This window comes from Delphinus delphis, chromosome 7 (assembly GCF_949987515.2).
Source record: "Delphinus delphis chromosome 7, mDelDel1.2, whole genome shotgun sequence".
Taxonomy (NCBI): domain Eukaryota; kingdom Metazoa; phylum Chordata; class Mammalia; order Artiodactyla; family Delphinidae; genus Delphinus; species Delphinus delphis.
This window is the reverse complement of record NC_082689.1, coordinates 92330820-92352058: the sequence shown is the minus strand read 5'-3', so window position 1 is coordinate 92352058 and position 21239 is coordinate 92330820.

Sequence of the window (21239 nt, the reverse complement as noted above, 5' to 3'; positions counted from 1 at the left end):
AAAATTATATGAGTTTCGAAAAATGTGTCGTGTCATGTATTCACTATTACAGTATCATACAGAATAGTTTCACTACCGCCCCCAATCCCCTGAGCTGCACTTGTTCAAGTCTCCTGCCTCATCCCCACAAGACCCCTGGCATCACCAATCTGTTTTCTGTCTATACTTTTGCCTTCTCCAGAATGTCACATAAATGAAATCATACAATATGTAGCCTTCCCAGACTGGCTTCTTTCATCGAGCAGTGCACATTTAGGATTTATCCGTGTTGTTGTGTGGATTAATCACTTGTTCCTTTCATCAGTCCATAGTATCATCTATAGTATGGATGTACCACTCTTTGTACATCCCTTTACCTGTTGAAAGACAACATGGTTGCTTCTAGTTTTGATTATTAAGGCAACCACTATAAACTTTTGTGTGCAGGTTTTTGTATGGACATCCGCTTTTAAATCAGGTGGGTAAATACCTAGGTGTGTGACTTCCAGTGACTGTACAATTTTACATTCCCACCAGCAGTAAATAAGCGTTCCTCTTGCTTTATATCCTCAGTAGTGCTTTGTATTACCAATTCTTTTCATCCCTAGAAATACCTACATTTAAACACATGTATTTTCTATTTTGAATTATTCTATAGCTTCTGGCCACAGTTTAACGCTACCTAGGGCCATCTGGTCTTTTAAAAATCTGTGTCCTTGTGCTGGAGGTGTGACTGTGTTACTTGCCAACTATAGCTCGTTTTCTCTTAGAAGTCAGAGGTGCCTAAGTTACCTTTTTTAATGTCTGTAAAAACAAGTTTGGATACTTGCCTAATCCACTGTTCATTAGAAGCACTAGTTTCATATATTCACTTGTTCATCAAATCTTTATTGATTACCTACTGTATGTTGGCCCTTGGGGATAAAGCAGTGAACAAAAACTGACAAGGCCCTTGTAGTTGCGGAGCTTACATTTGTGGGGGAGAAGAACTTTTCATGTGTAATATAATATAATGCAATATAAGGTAGTGATAAATACTACGATCAGTGTAAAGCAGGGTCTAGGACTTCAGAGAACCGTGGAGTTTTCAGGAGAAGGGGAGTGATCAGGGAAAGGCTCACTGAGAAGATGACGGTGAGCAGGGATCTGGAAGTGCTGAGGGAGTCAGCTAGGTGGATGTCCAGAGGGATGAGCATTTCAGGCAAAGAGAAGAATGGGAGCAGATGCCTGGAGGTGGCAGGGCTCTTGCCATTTTGGAGGAGCAGTGATTTCTGTGGCTGGAGTTGAGTGAGCAAGAGTGGGGGGACATAAAGTTGGAGAGTGGGCGGGACTGGGTCGTGTTGGATTTGGTAGACCAGTACTTCATACATTTTGATGGGCCTGGGCATCACCTGGGCATCTCTTGAAATGCAGACTCTGATTCAGTAGTTCTGGAGCAGGACCTGAGACCTTTCATTTCTAATAGGCTTCTGGGTGCTGGTCCATGGATCCTACTACGAATAGCAAAGTTGCAGACTCTGGTCATGGTTTCATTCTGAATGAGAATAGACTTCTGAAGAGGATTCTGAGCATGGGAATGATGTGATGTGATTTAAAAGTCTAAAGTCTCCCTGGCCTGTTGTGTGGAGAATCGTCTGAGGAAGCAAGGGAGACCAGCTTTGAGGCTGCTGCCGGAGTCTGAGTACAGTATTCTGGTGCTTGGTCTTGGGTGGCAGTGACGGCAGTAAGGAGAAAAATGCCAGCCGGCACAGTTGTGTAGTTGGTGCACTGCTCAAGGTACCAGCAGAGTTGGTGGGTTGAGCTGGCAGTCCAGCTGCATTCCACTTGTTAAGCCTTTCACTTCATAATTCATCAGCCAAGAGGGGGAGAGAGGAACACTCTTTCTATAATTCTTCCTCCCCAGAGGGGAAGAGGTGCCTTTTTATAATTCATGCGAAGGCAGGATGTGTGTCACCTATGGTTAGGGCAGGAAGTGGTTGGATTTAGTGTAGAGATTCTGGGTAGTTAACGTGTAGAGGAGAGGGGTGTGACAAAAGCCGTTCTCTTTTCGTTTTGACTTGTGCTGTCATGTGCTGCTGCCTGAGTTCATGGCCCTTGAAAGCTCTTCCTGGAAAGCAGAGCAGCTACAGAAGAGCTCAGCTGAACTTTGAATTTTCCAGAGAGTAGTCTTTCAAAGCAATTGCTCCTGCCACACAAGAGGGAAAACAGACCCCAGTCATTTATTTCAGGCTTCTCTCTGTGAGCAGACAGAAGTGATATCTTTTTAAAAATGTCTCTGCACTACTATAAAAGCGGTTACCAAGTATAGAAGGAGAGAGCCTTAGATACCTCTGCCGGGTTCCAAGCTGCATCTGGTAGTTAGTCTCATGCTCCCACTGTGGAAGTGGGCTGAAGATATGTCATGTCCAAAACTGCAACCAAAGAAGGTACATCATGTGTTCTGTAGCTGCTGAAGTGGCGGGGTTTCCCTGCGAATGTCTTACTCAAGCTTGTCGTTGGGTGGTGCTTACGTTGGGTTTCCTTATGAAAGGGAGCTTCACTCTCATGGCTTTTCTGGCAGCGCAGTGGGCACGGCAAGTGGGTGTTTAGCTGTGTCCTTCAGCTCTATATCCTTTACCTGGTTTGTATGCCATTTTCACTCAGGTCAACATGGTCTGATCCTTGAGGCATGTGCCTTGTGGACCATGCATTGGCACCAAACCTATTTGAAAGATAAAGATATAAAACGTAGGGACTTCCCTGGTGGCGCAGTGATTAAGAATCCGCCTGCCAATGCAGGGGACACGGGTTCGAGCCCTGGTCTGGGAAGATCCCACATGCTGCAGAGCAACTGGGCCCGTGAGCCACTATTACTGAGCCTGCGCATCTGGAGCCTGTGCTCCAGAGAGGCTGTGATGGTGAGAGGCCCGTGCACCGCGATGAGGAGTGGTTTCTGCTTGCCACGGCTAGAGAAAGCCCTCGTACAGAAATGAAGACCCAACACAGCCATAATAAATAAAATTTAAAAAAAAAAAAAAAAAAAAAAGAAGAGGACAGCCACTACTGAGCTTGTGCCAATGGTCACCACGCGTAAGTGCGGTCGCCATTTGGAGACATTTCAACAGAAGTCAGAAATCGGCAGGTCTTATGTAAAACCTAATTTTTAAATGATGGAAACGAATTCCGAAAGATGCTAAACATTGTTCAGACAAAGTGAACCATGTCTAAAGGCTGGATTCAAAACAATAAGGGCTTACTGTAGAGCACAGGGAACTAAATTCAATTTCTTGTAATAACCTATCATGGAAAAGAATCTGAAAAAGAGTATATATGTACATATATATGAATATATATATATATATAACCGAATCACTTTGCTGTACACCTGAAACTAACACAATGTTGTAAATCAGCTATACTTCAATTTTAAAAAACACCCAGAATTTCAATGAACAAAACCTAAAAAAAAAAAGTTATTTTTTAAAAGACTGTCTAGAAAACTTGATCTACAAAAGATAGCCAGGCTTTTCTAAATAAATGGCAATGTATTTCTCATGTTCTCCTTGGCATATATATACCAGTGCCCAACCTTTTGAGAATATAAATCCCTCAGTAGCAGAGACTGGTTTTGCTCTACTTGCTTTGGATACAGAATGGCTATCTGAACACACAATAGGAATTTAGAATCCTAGACTTTAAGAATGAAAGGAATCTTGGAGAGCATTGTATTCCAATCCATGCATTAACTCTATGCACTAATATTTTCTTAAAGTTAATATGCCATTTTCCTCCAAAACAGTACCAAAATGTATGCAGCAAAAAGTAAGTCCTTCCCAAATAGAATCTCCAGTGCCTCAGCTTTCCTCTCCTCAAACAGCTACTGATACCAGTTTCTTTTGTAAAAAACACTCTATATAAATTAAAATATTTCCTTAAAGTTTTATAAAATACAGACAGTAGCATAAGATAAAAAAAAAAAAGGCTGGTTTCAGCCACTGAAATGCTCATTCTTAATTAAGCTCCGCCCCAGTATATGAATATCCCACCTTTTTGCTTTAACAATAACGATAAGCTAAATGAGCTAAAAAAGAGCTGAGGAAAAGAGATTTTCATAAAAAATAAATAATTCTTGTGAACTGTGGAATTACTATATATATAATCTAAAGAAGTGACCCAATGGTAATTGCTGAGTGTTCTGTAATCTAGATCATGAGCCATCCCAAGAAGGCAGAAGGCAAAGCTCCAAAGTAGGAAAGGTGTGAGTCCTCACCTTTGTTTGTCTCCTGTTTCACTCGGCAGTTTACCTGCTATCTACTGTGCATTCTTCCTAAGGCCTGAGGTGTCCCTCCCTGTGCAGAGCTGAGACTGTGCTTTGCAGTTGAGAGTTTAGTTTCAGCTCTTATCTAAACGAACATAAAAGGAATTATTAAGTGTAATATCAGCAACATACTCGGTTAGAGCAATCTCTTCCAAACCTTTGAGGATCTTTTGAATAATGAGTAAGTGATGAATTCATTCTAAATAAAGTATATCTTGAATTTTTAAATATCCGTAATTTGGAAGCTTATTCTGGAGCCCTTCAGAATTCGCTGGAGCACACTTTGAGCACATTCAGTTATTTTGGCCTAAAAATGGTGATTTTTATTTTCTTGTTTAACTGGCCAACACCTTCCCATGTTATTTGTGTATTGATTGTCATGAAAACTTTTGATGGCATGTGCAGTGAATTATCTGAAAAGAATCTAAAAAAATTACAGCACTAAGTTGACCTAAAGCTCGATAGTTTACAATAGTATATTATGTATATTTGGCTCTTTGTAAAATAAAAAGCATGTTTCCATGCTGTAGTTTATATGATTCTGATAAAATGTTGAAGTAGCTGTAAGCTGAAACTTAGACGCGGAGCAAAATGATAATGCACTTATAATAAAAATAATAATAATTACTGTTTGTGGAGAAGTTTCTATGTGCCAGGCACAGTGCTGAATACATACAATATCCTATTTACTCATCAGAGCAACTCAAAAAAGTAGGCATCAGTATCTTCCTTTCTTAGATGAAGAGACAAGTTTGGAACTAAGCAATTTGTCGTCCGTCACACACAAAGAGGCAGGAGAGTGGAATTCAGCCTCGGGCCCCTTTCAGCTGGATGTCACCGCCATGAGCTTTCTAAGTAATCCTGCTAATAAATGACAGTCCTCAAATCTTCTAATTGAGGAAACCAAAGTGTTTCGGACGATAGTAAACTTTGCTTTAAAAGTACATTATTTTTGAAAGTTCATACAAGCAGTCTTTATTGGGTGAATATGAATCTGTTCACACATATCTGATGATGCAAATGAGCTACACCAGTTGGCATTCAGCCAGCAGTACGTGAAATTCCCCAGCTATTATTAAATCCGTTGGTTTACAAGAGAAAAAAATAATATGGCTGGGTAAAAGTATGTCTTATCTACCACCTTTTTCTAACGTTTAATTACTTTTCCTCTTTTTAATTAATATCCTTTCTGAGGTCTCATACTGGCTTCATTTTGATGAATACACAATGATTTTGTCCCAGTATGCCTACCTCAGTTTTGAAGGAAAAATATTGACCTATGTGTCAAATGATCTTTCTTTTTAGTTCTTATTCTTAATTAAAGCCATTTAACCTGCCCTGAGACCTGCTGTGACTTACTGGAGACCGCCGAGCATTATACCGCTTGGATTAGACCCACAGTGTGACTGCCAGGCTCACGTTGGTTGGCAAGTTAATGATGGATGCTTCTCATTTCCGCAGAGAAGGAGAAATGGAGCCACTGCTCTTCGAAATGACTTAAACACACACGCGGAACTGACAAACGGCTTGACTGTATTTACAATGATATTAGTTTGGAGACAGCTGCAGGTCTTTAACTCCCGATTTCAAGTTTGAACTCATACAACTTTGAACGGTCAACTGCAAAATGAAGAAGAATATTGATGAACATGCCGTGATTGAATTCAAGTGATATTCTGTCACGTTTCTTAAGAGAGCTCCACAGGGTAATCTTTTGCTTGTGGGGTGACATGATGGACATATTCTTCGAAGTGAGTTTGCTTATAACGTTTACTTAATGAATCTGAGCAGCTCATTTCTATGCTTCCGACTCTACCAAATTTCTCTTTGAGATTTCATTACCTTAGTATTATCCTCCTCAGTTGACAGAGGGCATTTCTCCTTTGATTCTCAGAAAACTTTTGTGAGGGAAGTGATCCCCATTTGACAGATGGAGATCTGTGGCTCAGCGCAGTGACACGGTGACTTGTCCCTTAGCTGGTGTGTGGCAGCGCAGGACCTGGTGGCCTCCGGTTTCCTGACCTGGGCTGCTGCAGGCTCTCATCATTCTGTGTGTCTCTCAGCGTTCTTTTGCACACACTCTCCGGAACCACAAGTCAGGAACTTGGACTTCTATTTTTCTTTGATATTTGAACTGGGTCAGAATTTCCTTGGAGTAATTATTGAAGAACAATTACATAAACTGCATACATTGTTCTGTTCCTGGATGAAGATGCCTAAAGTCCCAAATAAAATGAAAGCAGGCCTTTAATGGGAAGAAGTAGAAAAGTTAAATGTCTCTTACTCATTACATATATAGTAATTATGTACTATATATGTAATAAAATGACCACTTGAAGTTTTTCTTAGAAGTGTTTTTTAAAAATATGTTTTTTTGGATAAAATACATGTTGATAAATAATTTTCTGACTATGCAAAAACAAATCTTCAGGAAAAATTGTGACAAACACTGGACTTTTGCTTCCATCAGTTTGTATAAACAGTAAGATTGCCAACCCTGATGGTCTAAAGCAGGGATTAGCAAGCTCTGACCTGTTGACCAGATCTAGCCTGCTGCCTGCTTTTGTATGGCTCCTGAGCTTAGGAAGTTTTTATACTTCTCAAGGGTTGGGAAGAAATTTAAAAAAAGAATAATACTTCATGACTTGAAATTATATCATATTCAAATTTTAGTGTCTATGAATAAAGTTTTATGGTTACACAACCACACTGAGCTCGCTCATTTACATACCCGTGGCTATTTTGCATGATAATGACAGAGTTGAGTAGTTGTGCTAGACTGTATGGTCCACAAACTCAAAAATATTTCCTATATGGCTCTTTACAGAAAACGTTTGCCAACTCTTGATTTCACACAAGTTACAGGAAAGTATATCTGTATTGCTTTAAACAGATCTTTTATTTCCTAAATAAATGGTATTGCTTCTTGGATTTTGGAGAGAAGAAGCATAGGATTCATTGATAGAGAGGGAGAATTGATTTGAGTAGTTCAGGCAGAAGGATGTTAAATTTGTGGCCTGTCCTAAAAGATGCTCCCTGGCTAACTCTCCATGACTCTTGACTTGGTGCCCTAAGAGGCACTAATTTGGATTAAGACATTGCTTAAACTTGGTTCAACTATACCCAGGTCACCTATCAGCATCCATGGAGTTGGTGTTTCTCTTATGTTTCCTATTGGAATAGACAGCAATGATGTAAGTGTATGAGAGTTTGTTAGATGTTTTTTTTCCTTTGATCAAGGTATTTATTTTAAGATATATTAGAAAAAATAATTACAATATCAAATCCTTAATTTCATGGCTGATGTGTGACCAAAATATTTACATAAAACACGAGCCAATATAAAGAAGAAATAGAGAGTAACAGATAATTTGTAAGTTTGGTAATATTATGAACTTAGGAAGCAAATGACCCAAATTTGGAAAACACTATTTAAAAAAAGATGGAAACAAATTAGGTTATGAGTTTAGTTGGAAAATCCAGGGCATTTGAAAGTGACTATTCTTCTAGTGGGGAGACAGGATCAGGGGAGGAATGTCAGCATTTGGCCTGGGATTATTTGGGGCATGAAGAAAAGCATTTCTCTGTCCTGGAATCTTTAGAGTTTATTCACATATTGAGTGAAGAGGTCCGTAACATTATTTCATTACAACTGATTGCCTTTTATGGGAGAGATTATCATACAGATGCTTGCAGATATGGGAATTTGAGAAGCTTGGAAGGTATTTTTATAATCTTAAGTGTCTATCACATACAGACATCTTATGAAATGGAGAATATTCTGCCTCTTCAGTTTGGCATCCTGCTATAATAGTATATTATTTAAATCTAGTTCATATTCTTGAAATAAGATAAAACTATGGTTTTAGTAGCTGCATAGGGTTCCATTGCATGAATGAGACATAGTTTAATTAATTCTCTATTCCTAAAATTTTGGATTTTGTTTTGTTTTGCTATTATAAATAACACCAAGATAAACAACCTTCATCTTTGGGTACATTTCTGATAATTTCCTTAGGATAGATTTTTGCACAGAGTTCCTTGGGTTAAAAGGTATACATATTTGTAAGACTTAATATGTAATGCAAATTGCCCTCCAGAAAGGCTATACAAATTTACATATTTTACTGAGAATGTAGGTGAATGCCATGTTTGTTTGTTCATTTATTTATTTATTTTTATATCTATATCCATATGTCTGAGAAAAGTTTTACAATGTTTTAATATAGGCCTGGCACATTTCTCATAAATATTATACCCAAAGGTCCATTTATCTGTTGGTATGATGAATGCGAATCTTTATTCCATTATTTTCTATAGACTTACTGTTGGTATTTTAAGAAAACAATGATTTTGGGTGTATTTTGTATTTGGTCATATTGCTGAACTGGCGTGTTCATTCTAAAAGTGTGTAAGATGAATCTCTCAGTTTGCATTTAGACAACAGAGAGGTTAGAGTAAATCCTAGGAGTGAACATCTTCAACTTTCCCCACTGTGTGTGAGGCTGCACATAAAAGTCTCTTTTGTTGGTTGGGTCTTATCTGAGCCAAAAAACAGCGCTAGTAAGAAAAATGATAGGACAGTGATCCTATCAGCACCTACTTTGGGTGAATACACCTGGATTAATCTGCAGTTTTGAATGCTTCCCTTTTTAAGTAGAACTTTTAGAAATATTAAGGTCTTGTTTGGTGTTACTTCTCAAATTCATTTTAAAAAAAGGCTTTGTTTTTTTTTTAGAAAAGAATTGAATTGTGTTCAGCCTTACGGAGAACCCGGAATGAGTTAGAAAATGACTATAGTCCCTTGCTTCTTTTAGCTTAAAACAGAATTTATGTTTTAATTTAGTTTTTCAGCCTCTATGTGAAATTGTTTCACATGTAGGTTAAGGCCAATGGTATAAAAAAAGTCACTGATTCCTCATTTCTAATTCTTTTTTCATTTAGCAATGTCCATTGGCTTTCGAATAAGTTGATTTTTAGGAGACTGGATTTGGCCGCTTATAGCTCTAAGAAAATGATGCTGTTATAAAGGAGAATTGTCATTTTAGGTGCTGTCAGACTTTTATGCTCCTGATATCTTGGCATCCCAGTAGAAAATTAGGTGTTTATGCACGGGTGAAAGCAGATTTAATGAACATGAAAACCACTGAGAAGCTATGTGTTGAACACTGTGTTTTGCTTATTTCTTCTCAATCCTCCAGTGTCTACACTGGGAACAGAAGGATCTAAGCTAGTGTCCTTGAAAAAAACATAATGGGCAAAAAAAATCTCTGTCCAATTGTCATTTATCAGAGGCTTTGAAAGTCAAGATTATTATTATTTTTTTAAAGAGACAAAGTATAATTATGTAAATGCACTAGTAGTGCACATCTGTTGTTTGTCCTGCTCAGTACATCTTCTTCATTTCTTGAGAATTAGGACCTTAATCTTGCTTTGGAGAGAATTGCTACTCGCTCATTCTCTCACTGTGTCCCTAGGGTGGGATTGACCTCTTTCTCTGGCTCTGGGGGTGGATCTGGGATGCAGACCTTGTCAATCCTAACACCCTCCCCCTCCTCCTTTCCCTCCGCCCCCATCCCTTAGGGATTTACCCTCTGGAATGGAACATGAGGCAGGCAAGGTCAATGGACATTGCTCTCAGGACTTGTCTTCAATCTGCTGGGGAGGAGGCACTCCCTTCCCCCTGGGATAACTAAATGAGTATGATGAAAGGCTGGATGTGGAATGGCCATCTGAGCCGCCACCTGGGGAGAAGAAATCAGAGGCAAGACCTGGAGAGAGACAGCCTCCTGAGGTCCTCACTTAAGCCCCCAGTCCAGCTGTGGCTGAAATGAGCTCTACCATGAATGTCAAAATTATATTGGCTAATACAGTCCCTTTGTTCCCCCTCCTCTTACTTCCGTGTGTTTAGGGAGTCTTTTGGTCAGCTGTAATGGAAAGAATCCTGAGAAAACTCTGTTATTCTCCTTATTCAGCTCTTTCTATTCCAGCCTGATTGGCTCTTTGACGACTTTGAAACATACCAGGTACCTCAGGCCATTTTCATTTGCTGGTCCTTCTGTCTGGAAAGCTCTTATCTTCCCCATGGCTCTGGTCCTTACCCCTTCGAGCCGGTACTTAATTGTCACCTCCTCAAAGAGGCCATCCCTGACTATTTAAAATGGAAGCACACACGTCCCTCCATAACCCCCCCTTCAAATGCCTTCTAGAATATTAAATCCTTAATTATTTGTATATCATCAGTTTCCCCCACCTCCACTGAAATGTGAGATCCTTGAAGGAAGAGATTTGTGTCTGGAGAGGGTGGGTGCTCAATAAATATTTTTGAACTGGTTGTGAAATAGTAGCTAATTTCTTCAGATACGACTGACTTGTTACTTCTAAAGGGAAAATGGTAACTTGTATGGTGGAATCACTATGTTAACCAAGTGATCAAAGTCAATATCACACACAATCGGATGAATTGACATCATGGGCCTCCTAATGTGATGCACTGAGAAGGACACAGCATCGCTTCTGTCATCGTGCCACAGCTGCAAGGAAGCATCAGAAAACATCAGACAAATCCAACAGGAGTAACGTTCTGTAAAACACCTGGCTTGTGTTCTCAAAAAAATGCCATTATTAAAATGATCAAAGAAAGGCTGAGAAACTTTCTGGATTAAAGGAAACTCGAGACATGGCAGTCAAATGCAGTGTGTGATTCTGGATTAGAAAACAATGCTATATAGGTTATTATGGGGACAGTTGGAAGAATTTGAGTATGAACTGTATATTAGGTACCAGTAGCATACATATCAACGTCTCATTCCTGAATTTGATAATGATACTGTGACTATATAAGATACAGTTCTTGTTCTTGTGAAACGCACTGAAGTACTTAGGGGTAAATCATCATGGAGTCTGCAACTTTCAAAAATTTTAACACTATCTGTATATATATCTGATTATCTGTATAGCTATACCTATAGCTATCTATCTAGCAAAAAAACAAATGGAACAAAACGTTAGCAATTAGAGAATTTAGGTGAAGGGTAAATGAAAATTCACGGTATTAAAAAAACTTACAGATAAATTACAAGAATACTATTAGTTAGACCTGTATGATCTAACCAATATTTGGCCATATTTGATTTATAAAAGTGCCAATTTCGGGCTTCCCTGGTGGCGCAGTGGTTGAGAGTCTGCCTGCCAGTGCAGGGGACACGGGTTCGTGCCCCGGTCCGGGAAGATCCCACATGCTGCGGAGCGACTAGGCCCATGAGCCATGGCCGCTGAGCCTGGGCGTCCGGAGCCTGTGCTCCACAACGGGAGAGGCCACAACAATGAGAGGCCCGCATACAGAAAAAAAAAAAAAAAAGTGCCAATTTCATGTGGTTCATCTAATACTCTTGCAACTTTTCTGTAAGTTTGATTTTTTTTAATTAAAAATTTTAAAAAAACAAAGGAAATGTGGCAGGTATGACTGGACAGTCTTTACTAAGTGATGTATTTACATGGAACATTTTTTCCCAGTAATTTATCTCAGCTTGATTTTTTAATCACCCATATTCTGTGTATTTGCTGAGAGAAAGAAAGAAAATGTAGAGTTGCCAATTAGTGGCTTCTCAGTCCCTGTTGATAATTTTGTCATACTTGATGTTCATTTATAATGAGTTTGAAACTCTAAACTCCATTCCGTGTAATAGTTCAGAGCTCCCTGATTCTGGCTTCCCTAGAATGTGTCTCCTGGGACTGGCTCCCATGAACTGAATTCTCTCCCCTTCCTCCCTCTCTCCTCCAACCCAGACTCCTCAGCAGCTGCTGGCTGGGTGGGTGTAGGAGTGGGAGTGTCCTGTGGGGTCAGGGTTGGGGGTCCTCTTCTGTGACTGACAAGCAGAGCACCTGGACCAGGTGGAGGAGGTCTCTTTTGTTATCACTTGCCTCTATGGCTGCTTCTGGAGGTACATGGCCATGACTTCTTTCATGCCTCCTTGCTCTCTTTGACTGTGGTCCCCTATGAATTTTTCCTGCACTGGTTTTCTCAGCACAGGCAATGCTCTGTCCTGGCTCCAAACTCAGTGACCTGTAGGGGAGTCTTCACATCTTTTCTAACGTCTACAGTGATACCTGCTACAGCCCACCCGTGACTATGAATCTGCCTGGTTTCTTGCAGACTTTAGCAGGGCACAGCCTAGCAGTGTGCATGGGCCCTGGTAGGAGATCAATAAACATGTGCTGTCTACAGAGAACACAACACATTATATCAGGACATGAATGACCAGCCGTATAATGTGATGGCTTGGCTCTGGGTCACGGATCAAGGCACATCACTTAATTTCAAGACCCTCTGAAGAGGGAGAATGAACCATATTCATGCTGGACAGGACAAAGTAAAAAGGGCATCACTGGAGGAAGAGTTGGGAATTATAAAGAAGAAGTTCAACCCTCTTTCCTCTTGTATTTCTCCAAATGATATAGAGACCAGTGCGTTGCCATCCTTGATGAGGGGATTGGTCAGGCTTATGAGGACTGTGGCTCTGAGAACCCATCCAGACATGCCTCCACCAAAACCACTTGAGGATGATTTAGTTTCAGCAAAGGATACCTTAGGCTTTTTGCACAGGCAAGTGTACTGAAACACAGAAGGGCATCCTGTCCTTCTAGAAGGTGTCATAGGCCTTCCTGGAGACTGACTGGTTGCTGCTTCCACCCTGGCGTTTACTAATGGTCCTTAACTGAAGGATGGAGGAGTGCCAAACACTCCTTCAAGCATGTTAACATTTGCAGTCATTTAGTCCTCAGACCAACAGAGCAAATTTGAGAAATAGGCTTTATTGCTCCCATTTTACAGATAAAGAAAAACATGATACAAATGAACTTATTTACAAAACAGAAACAGACTCACAGATTCAGAGAATGAACTTAACGGTTACTAGAGGGGAAGGGTGGGAGGGAGGGATAGACTGGGAGTTTGGGATTGACATGTACACACTGCTATATTTAAAATAGAGAACCAACAAGGACCTACTGTATAGCACAGGGAACACTGCTCAATATTCTGTAATAACCTAAATGGGAGAAGAATATGAAAAAGAATAGATATATGTATAACTGAATCACTTTGCTGAACACCTGAAACGAACACAACATTGTTAATTAACTATGCTCCAATATAAAATAAAAATTTAAAAAAAAAACAAACCTGAGACTTCAAGCAGTCACTTGGCTATTACTTTCTATAGTGAGGTTTTGACTCTAGCTCTGACTGATTCATAGTCTGTTGCTCCTAGGCCCTGTCTTAAAATATGCATAAATATGCCTAATAAAAGAAGGGAGGAAGTACCCCTTGGAAGGAGCTCGGGGAAGAAGGCCCAGGACACATGTTTTAGTGTGTGTAAACATCACCATGGAGAGGTTTTAAACGGGAGACACCTATCTCCAGGCATCATGACTCAGTGGGTGGAGTGGGGACTGTAATAGTTTTAAGAGCACCCCAGGTGATTCGGATGTCCTAATTGCCCTAGAGAGTTAACTGGATTTAGCCATACCTATTAATTAAATTGTTCTAAGTAAACGTGTGAATTCTAATTTATTTTATGGAGTATTGCTAGGGGCCTTTCCTTGAAGAAGTTAGGGCTGTAATTACAAGGCCGAATTATCAATAAGCATCTCCTTTTATGACTTGGGTAGTATTCAGAATGATAGGCACACTGCATGCTTTCCGTTGGTTGCTTATTTAATGTATATCATCTGGAAGAGGTGCATTGCTGTGTAGGATATTTCAGTATGAGAAGGCAGAGATAATGGATAACCAAGGAGAATGGGGCTCTTCGTAATAACATTTGGAAATTCCTCAACTATCCTCCAATGTGGGCCATTAAGGCTCTGCTGATTTGAAGGTAGCCGGCTGCTAAGGTACATTTTAGTACTTTCTTTCTCAAATTTGGTTTCATTTTCTTTATTCTTGTGTCAGATGGTACTTGCTTTGCTTAGCAGAAAGCAGATGATACGTCTTTTAGGAAGTTTAGTTGAAAACACCAGATGGCCTTACAATTATCAGTTAACCTTTCCTCCCATGTCTCTGTTTTGCTTTGTAAGGTCCTCTATTCTTTTGCCAGTAACGTTTTTTTTTTTTCATTTTCTAAACCTGTGTCTTCACATATTTACTTCTTTCTATGTAAAACCTGGCCTAACTTTTACTTTTTTACTTTTACTTTTTCATGACATTCCCATTTGCTCTTTATTTTCCACAAAGATCTCATCTGAGCCAATTTATTACTTGGACACATTTTTCTTTTCTAAAGTTCATTTTTCTTGTCTTCCTGATTTTTCTCCTGCTTTCCTTAAAGTTTACAATCTACTATTGTGTAGTTGCTTCTAACGTTTTATTTCCCAAGGAAATTTCTCTGTGGTTCTTTACCAGATTAACAAAGGGCATCTGGGTAACTCTCTTCTTTTGAATTATTCCTATTAGCATTAGAAAATTGACCAAGACATAGAAAACATGGATCTGATGAACTGTGGTCTGTTGACTGGGTTATTTAGCAGATTTTGTGGCAAGATGTTCCTACCATGAGGATGATGGTCATAACTGATGAAAATAGTTGTTAATATGTGTTGAGTGGGTACTTAGGCTCAGACATTGTACTGAACATTTTGTGTCTGTTACCTCCTTTAATTTTCACATCTGTGTGCGGAGCTCAGTCTTTTTTTCTATTGAGTGAGGGAAAATAGGCTGTTTTACTGGGAGCGAGGTGGTGGTGAGGTATGGTTTGAAGACAGAAGCTCGTCAGAGGGAATAGCCAAGTGAAGGTGGTCCCTTGGGGCCCTGTTTAGGCTGAGGATGCCAGAGGGAGTGTTTCATGAGGTACCCTCTACCCATCACCTGTCCACCCCACCCCTGCACCAGGGTACCAGGGAAGATAGGAATAGAGGCTTTAATCATTGTGCTGGTGCTGCTGTTTACCGGAGTGCAGCTAATCCGTGCTCTGTGGAGTCTGATGCCACAATGGAAATGAGAAGGTTTCACGCAGAAACACTCCAGGGTTGTCGAAAGAGCCAGGTCTCTGGTGCAGTGGTGCGACAGGACAAGTGGAGTGAGGAGAGGAGTGGGGAGCAGATCCCCAAATTCAGAGACTATTTTAAATCCTTTGTAAAGAGCTATTAAATGCTATTTAATGCTTTAAAAATACTATTACACATGAGGAAACCAAGGTGAAAAGAAATTAAACTTTCCCAAAGATGCAAAGTAGTAGCAAAGACTTGAATAGAGAGAGTTGCTTTTGACATGCTTTGTCCCTTCTTGGCTTTTCTTTCTTAAAACTTATATAAATATTAATTGTGGAATTTGTACTCTTTTGTTATTTATGAGCATCTTCTGATTATTTATTATTATATGAGGCTAAGATCCTTTTTTTGTTCATATCTGCGAAATGATTTTCTGTTAACTTGGAAGCTCATTTTTTGGGACCCATCTAATGTCTAAACCCTAAAGTTCCTTCTTTCAAAGGGCTGTTCCTGGCATGTCGACAAACCATTTTGTGTGGCCGGGCTTTGGTATTTTGAATGTGCCAAATATCATCAATGTTTGACTGACTAAATATGTTACTTGCAAAATATTTTATTAGCTTTGAAAACTCTAATACATGGCCTGCTGTCCTGGGTGGAGCTCAGGGTGGAGCTCAGGAGTCCTGTTTCTGATAGCTCAGGGTGGAGCTCAGAGCTCCTGTTTCTGATAGCTCAGGGTGGAGCTCAGGGTGGATGTAGAAACTTTTAATACATGGAGTGTCTTCTCTTTGCTGATGTTTCTGTAAAAAATGGATAAGCTGATGAGATCAGAATCAGCTGTGTTTCTTATGCAGCACCAGTGCTCCAGATGCATGCTAAGTCCCTAGCTATGCATCTCATTAGCTTGCCTAGCAGTTGGAGATCTGCATACTGACTTTGAGAATATTTCATTACTGTATTTTTCCAAGGGAGGCTTTATATTTGCCAAAGAACTGATAAGATATGTGTCTCTATAACTCAACTGGTTTTATACTGTGATCAATATGAGAGATTGCCTCTGATTACCTGGGGATGCCATGAAACTTGCTAACGTATATTAGGTTTCTGGTTTATTTTCTGATTGACTGGGTCGTGTAAAATTTAGGAAAAGGAGGTGCAATGAAGAAAATTTTCAATGCTGTTTTTTCCTACTCGGACTGTTTTCTTTAACAGTCTTTAATATGTGCTTCTTAATTTTATAACAGTTTAAAAGAAAAATGAAAAGGTAATTGTCCCCATTTTGCAGATTTCAAAATACAGAGGAAAACAAGTTAGTTTTCTATTGCTGCTATAACAAGTTATCACAAACCTAATGGCTTAAATGTATTGAACAAATTTATTATCTTACTGCTCTTGAGGTCAGAAGTCTGACACGGGTCTCACTGGGCTAAAATCACGGTGTAGGCAGGCCTATGTTCCTTCCTGGAGGCTCCAGGGGAGAATCTTTTTCCTTGCGCCTTCCAGCTTCCAGAGGCTGCCTGCATTCCTTGGTTCATGCCCCTTCCTCTAGCTTCAAATCCAGCAACAACAGTCCAGTCTCTGATGTTTCCAATCTCCCTCCTTCTTCCCTCTCATCTCTTTAACCCATCCGGTGAAGGTTCTTTGCTTTTAAAGACTCCTATGATTAGATTGAGTCCACCTTGATAACCCAGGACAGTCTCCCCATCTCAAAATCCTGACAGCTGCGGTGTCTTTGCAATGTAAGATACCATATTGACAGATGCTGGGGGTTAAGACATGGACACGTTGGCAGTGGGGCAGGGGGCATTATTCTGCCTACCGTGGGTTCTCCATTGTCATGCACAGATTGAAGAAGCAGTGTTAGTCTCATCCTTTCACTTATGAAATTATATACTCTGAAGCAGACTTTCTGAAATATAAAGTCGTTCGTAATTATTTAAATGTACTGCAGTGGAATAGGTTTAAGGAAATGAAATAAGATGTTTTAGACATGAAATAAAGAGGCTCTATTTACTAAATTTCCTCAGGTTAAGAAGCCAAAGCCCCAGCATTAGAATTGAGAGAATATATTGTCTTCCGTGGTTTAAAATTGCTTTGTACATTCGTTGTAGTTCCCAAATAAACTGGAACTCCCAAACATTCTGAAGGAGGTAAATCGGACCCGTCCTCTTTCCCAAAGCATCATGCTCAGTGCCAAGCCCATGGTCTCTTTCATTGTTGATTGCTGTTCAAGAGCTGTTTGATTACTAAGTAACTCCTATAGGTCTGGTCCTATAGGTCCAACAAACACGGGGCAAGGCTCCGATGGTGCTTTCTGATTTCAGCCTCTTTCTTCCTCTTCCTTTCCAGGTCACACTGTCCCTTCTTACCTCCTGTGGAAGGTAAGGGGAGCCTTTTGTCCTAGCGAAATTGGCTGTTAAATTCTTCACTCATGATACCTGGATAAATATGTTTGTTTGCATTATAATAGTCATGAAAACTACCAAGAAGAGAGGTGATGGAGCTTCAGATGCAACGAGGAATTTCTTTCTTTTTTTTTTTTTTTTTTGCGGTACGTGGGCCTCTCACTGTTGTGGCCCCTCCCACCGCGGAGCACAGGCTCCGGACGTGCAGGCTCAGCGGCCATGGCCCCAAGGGCCCAGCCGCTCCGCGGGACGTGGGATCCTCCCGGACTGGGGCACGAACCCACGTCCCCTGCATCGGCAGGCAGACCCCCAACCACTGTGCCACCAGGGAAGCCCCGAGGGCTTTCTCTAGTTGTGGCAAGCGGGGGCCACTCTTCATCGCGGTGTGCGGGCCTCTCACTATCGCGGCCTCTCGTTGCGGAGCACAGGCTCCAGACGCGCAGGCTCAGTAGTTGTGGCTCACGGGCCTAGTTGCTCCGCGGCATGTGGAATCTTCCCAGACCAGGGCTCGAACCCGTGTCCCCTGCATTAGCAGGCAGATTCTCCACCACTGCGCCACCAGGGAAGCCCGAAGAGGGATGTCTTAGCAGTGATGCTTTCCTGGTGGTTCCCAAGGCACACTATCCTCCTTCTTATTTTCTCTGCACTGGACGATGTCTCCATCTCTACACGTCCAGTGATAGAACAGGAGTGAACTGATGTATTTTAGCAATAACTTTGAGCACAGTATCTAACTCTGGGTAGACTTATCGATTACTTGATTAATTTATGTACTTATATCTGTCTCTTTGACAATAGAGTTTCTGACTTTTCCTATCAAAGGGCATGTGCTGATAAGTAGGATACTAGTATTAGAAAACCAGAACAAGTGCAGGAAAAGAAAACATGCTAAGTAGTGATGTAATTAACATAGTTTCTGTGATTAACAAGCAGATTCGACCTTATAGTCAAACCACAGCAAAGAGAATCATGAGAAGTCACTAATCCCTCTGGCAATGTTAGGTCAGCTCCAGACCTTTACAGGATTTCTGACCCAGTTTTTCTAGGGGTCTCTCACTGACTTGGACTGCTCAGCATAATAAAGAGTGTTATAATATCCAAGATATTCAGAAAACTCCTATGTATGGTATCCTATTGTCCCGACCTATGTGGGTCAACATTCTGGAAATAAAAGATGAATAGGTATTTTTAAAACATGTAGAACAAAGAGAACAAGAAGCACATATGGCCTTAAGCAACGAGAGAGAAACTTTAGTTCCCTAGACCAGGTTAATGATGACAGTTCATCTATATACCAGAGGATAAAAGCGAAGTCTTATTTGAGGAAAGAATGTCCCTCGGATGGCTGGCCTCTGTTGTCAGCATGTTGCCACAGTTTCGTGCAGATTTACAGTAGGGGGGTGAGTGCCAGAAAGGACCTCACAGCCTCAGATGCTGGATGAAAAACCAAGCAGAAGCTCTCCCAGTGCTGAATGTGTCATTGGCCACTTTCTTTAGCAGAAGACACAGGCAACTTTCTTGAGTTGATACTTTGCTACTTACAAAGATGTAGCCCACAGTTGTCAGTAGAAAGATATGAGATATTTAGAGACAGTTACACTGAAAGGTGTGTGTGTGTGTGTGGGTGTGGGTGTGAGAGAGAGAGAGAGAGAGAGAGAGAGAGAGAGAGACAAGGCAAGAGAGACAGAAAGAATGAGAAAGAGAGGAGGGTAGCTAGGGGATAAAAGAATTAGATCATTTCATGCCTTGTTTTATTTCAGATTACAAGAATTGAACTTAGCCCATTCCTTACCTTTCTAATTATTCAGAGGAGAGAGTACCAATTTCTAGGAAGTATCTGAGATGTGTGTGTACTTTGTTCTTGTGTGTTGTATGAGTGGACATAGGAGCCATGAAGATGCTGACAGATGAGGGAAGATGGGCAGATACTTATGCTGTATTCCCTGTACTTCCTGATCTCCAGCTCCTCAATCCACCTGTCACCTGACCTCTCATGCCACTGAAAGTGGCTAAGGTCTTGAATATAGAATATAGTATATGTATATATTCAATATCTTGTAATAACGATCATGGAAAAGAATATGAAAAAGAATGTGTGTATAAGAATATATATGAAAAAGAATATCTATCTGTAACTGAAATAACCAAATCACTTTTCTGTATACCTGAAATTAACACAGCATTGTAAATTAACTGTACTTCAATGAAAAGCAAAAAGATAAGAAACCATGTTATCTGCAAACAACAACAAAAAAATGGCTAAGTTCTCCAGGAACCCTCAGTTCTCTAAATTCAGAGTCCTCATCTTGTAATAGTTAACCTCTCAATAGCATTTGGCACTTAGCATCTTCTCCTCAAAATAGCCTTTTCTGTGTTCCCTTCTCAGTTAATGACACTATCATCTGTTCTGTTAGGCACATCAGAAACCCAGGAGCTGCCCCTGACCACTTCTATTTTTCAAACCCCCATATCCACTTCATCAGCAAATTTAGTTGTCTTTATCTCTTCCATCCCCATGGCCACCAAGCTGGTCCAGAGTGTTATTATCATTTCTCATGTGGTCTGTTGAAGTTGTCTCTTAAACACCTCCCCGTATCTACTCTTGTCTTGTTCCATTCCTTTCCCCACACAGCAGCAGCCAGACATGTCCATCTGAAGATGTTCTCATCTCAAGGTGAAACTGCTAACCTGGCCTACAGGACCCAGCATGCCTGGTCTTGACTTCCTCCCGAACATCATTTGTGTTCCATGCTCTCTGTACGCTAGCTCCATGGCCTTTCAGGTCTTCAGATGTGTCAAGCACCTACTTACCACAGGGCCTTTGCACATGCTGTATCCGCAGTCTGAAATATCCTTGCCTCTCTGCTTCACCTGGTTAATGCCATCTTGTCCTTAGATTTTAGCATTAGTGTCACTTCTGGGAAGTGACCTCTGAGTTTCCTTACTAGATTCCTTCCCCCTTTTATCTCACATTGCAGCATGGGCCTTTCTATTGATGACTGTTTCCTACTAGGTTATAAGCTCCATGAGAGTAGAAACTACGCCTGTTTTTGCACCTGACACAGAGTGTGCACTCAGTAAATATTTGTTAAATGAGCAAAATCTTATTTCACATAGACCTCTATGAAGTCTTTGTTAGCTATTCATACCATGAAGTTCTCCCTTAAGTATTCGTCACTTAAGTGTGAGTCTTCCATTGTTCTCTTTTTAAAATGTATGTTACAGTTTTCTTCTAACTAGATTAGTAATTTCTAAAGGACAAATTGTCTCTGAGGACAAGGAATATATCTTATGCTTTAAAAAAGGTCCTCCAGAGTGCCCCCAATGATTCTGAGCACAAAGCAGGCTTTGAGCCAGTACTTGGGGATTGGTTTACCTTCGTTTCATGTATGTGGAAGTTCAACCATAATCTTTTGCACATGGAACCTCTTTTCTTGGCTTTCTCCTCCAGCCACCCTCAGACATGGAGCTTGTGAGGACAGATAAGGGGTGGAAGTAGGGTCACTGATTTGCACCCCCTTATCTGTGGGAGCTTTATGGAACCTGAGAGAGGGCAGGCTTCCACTCTT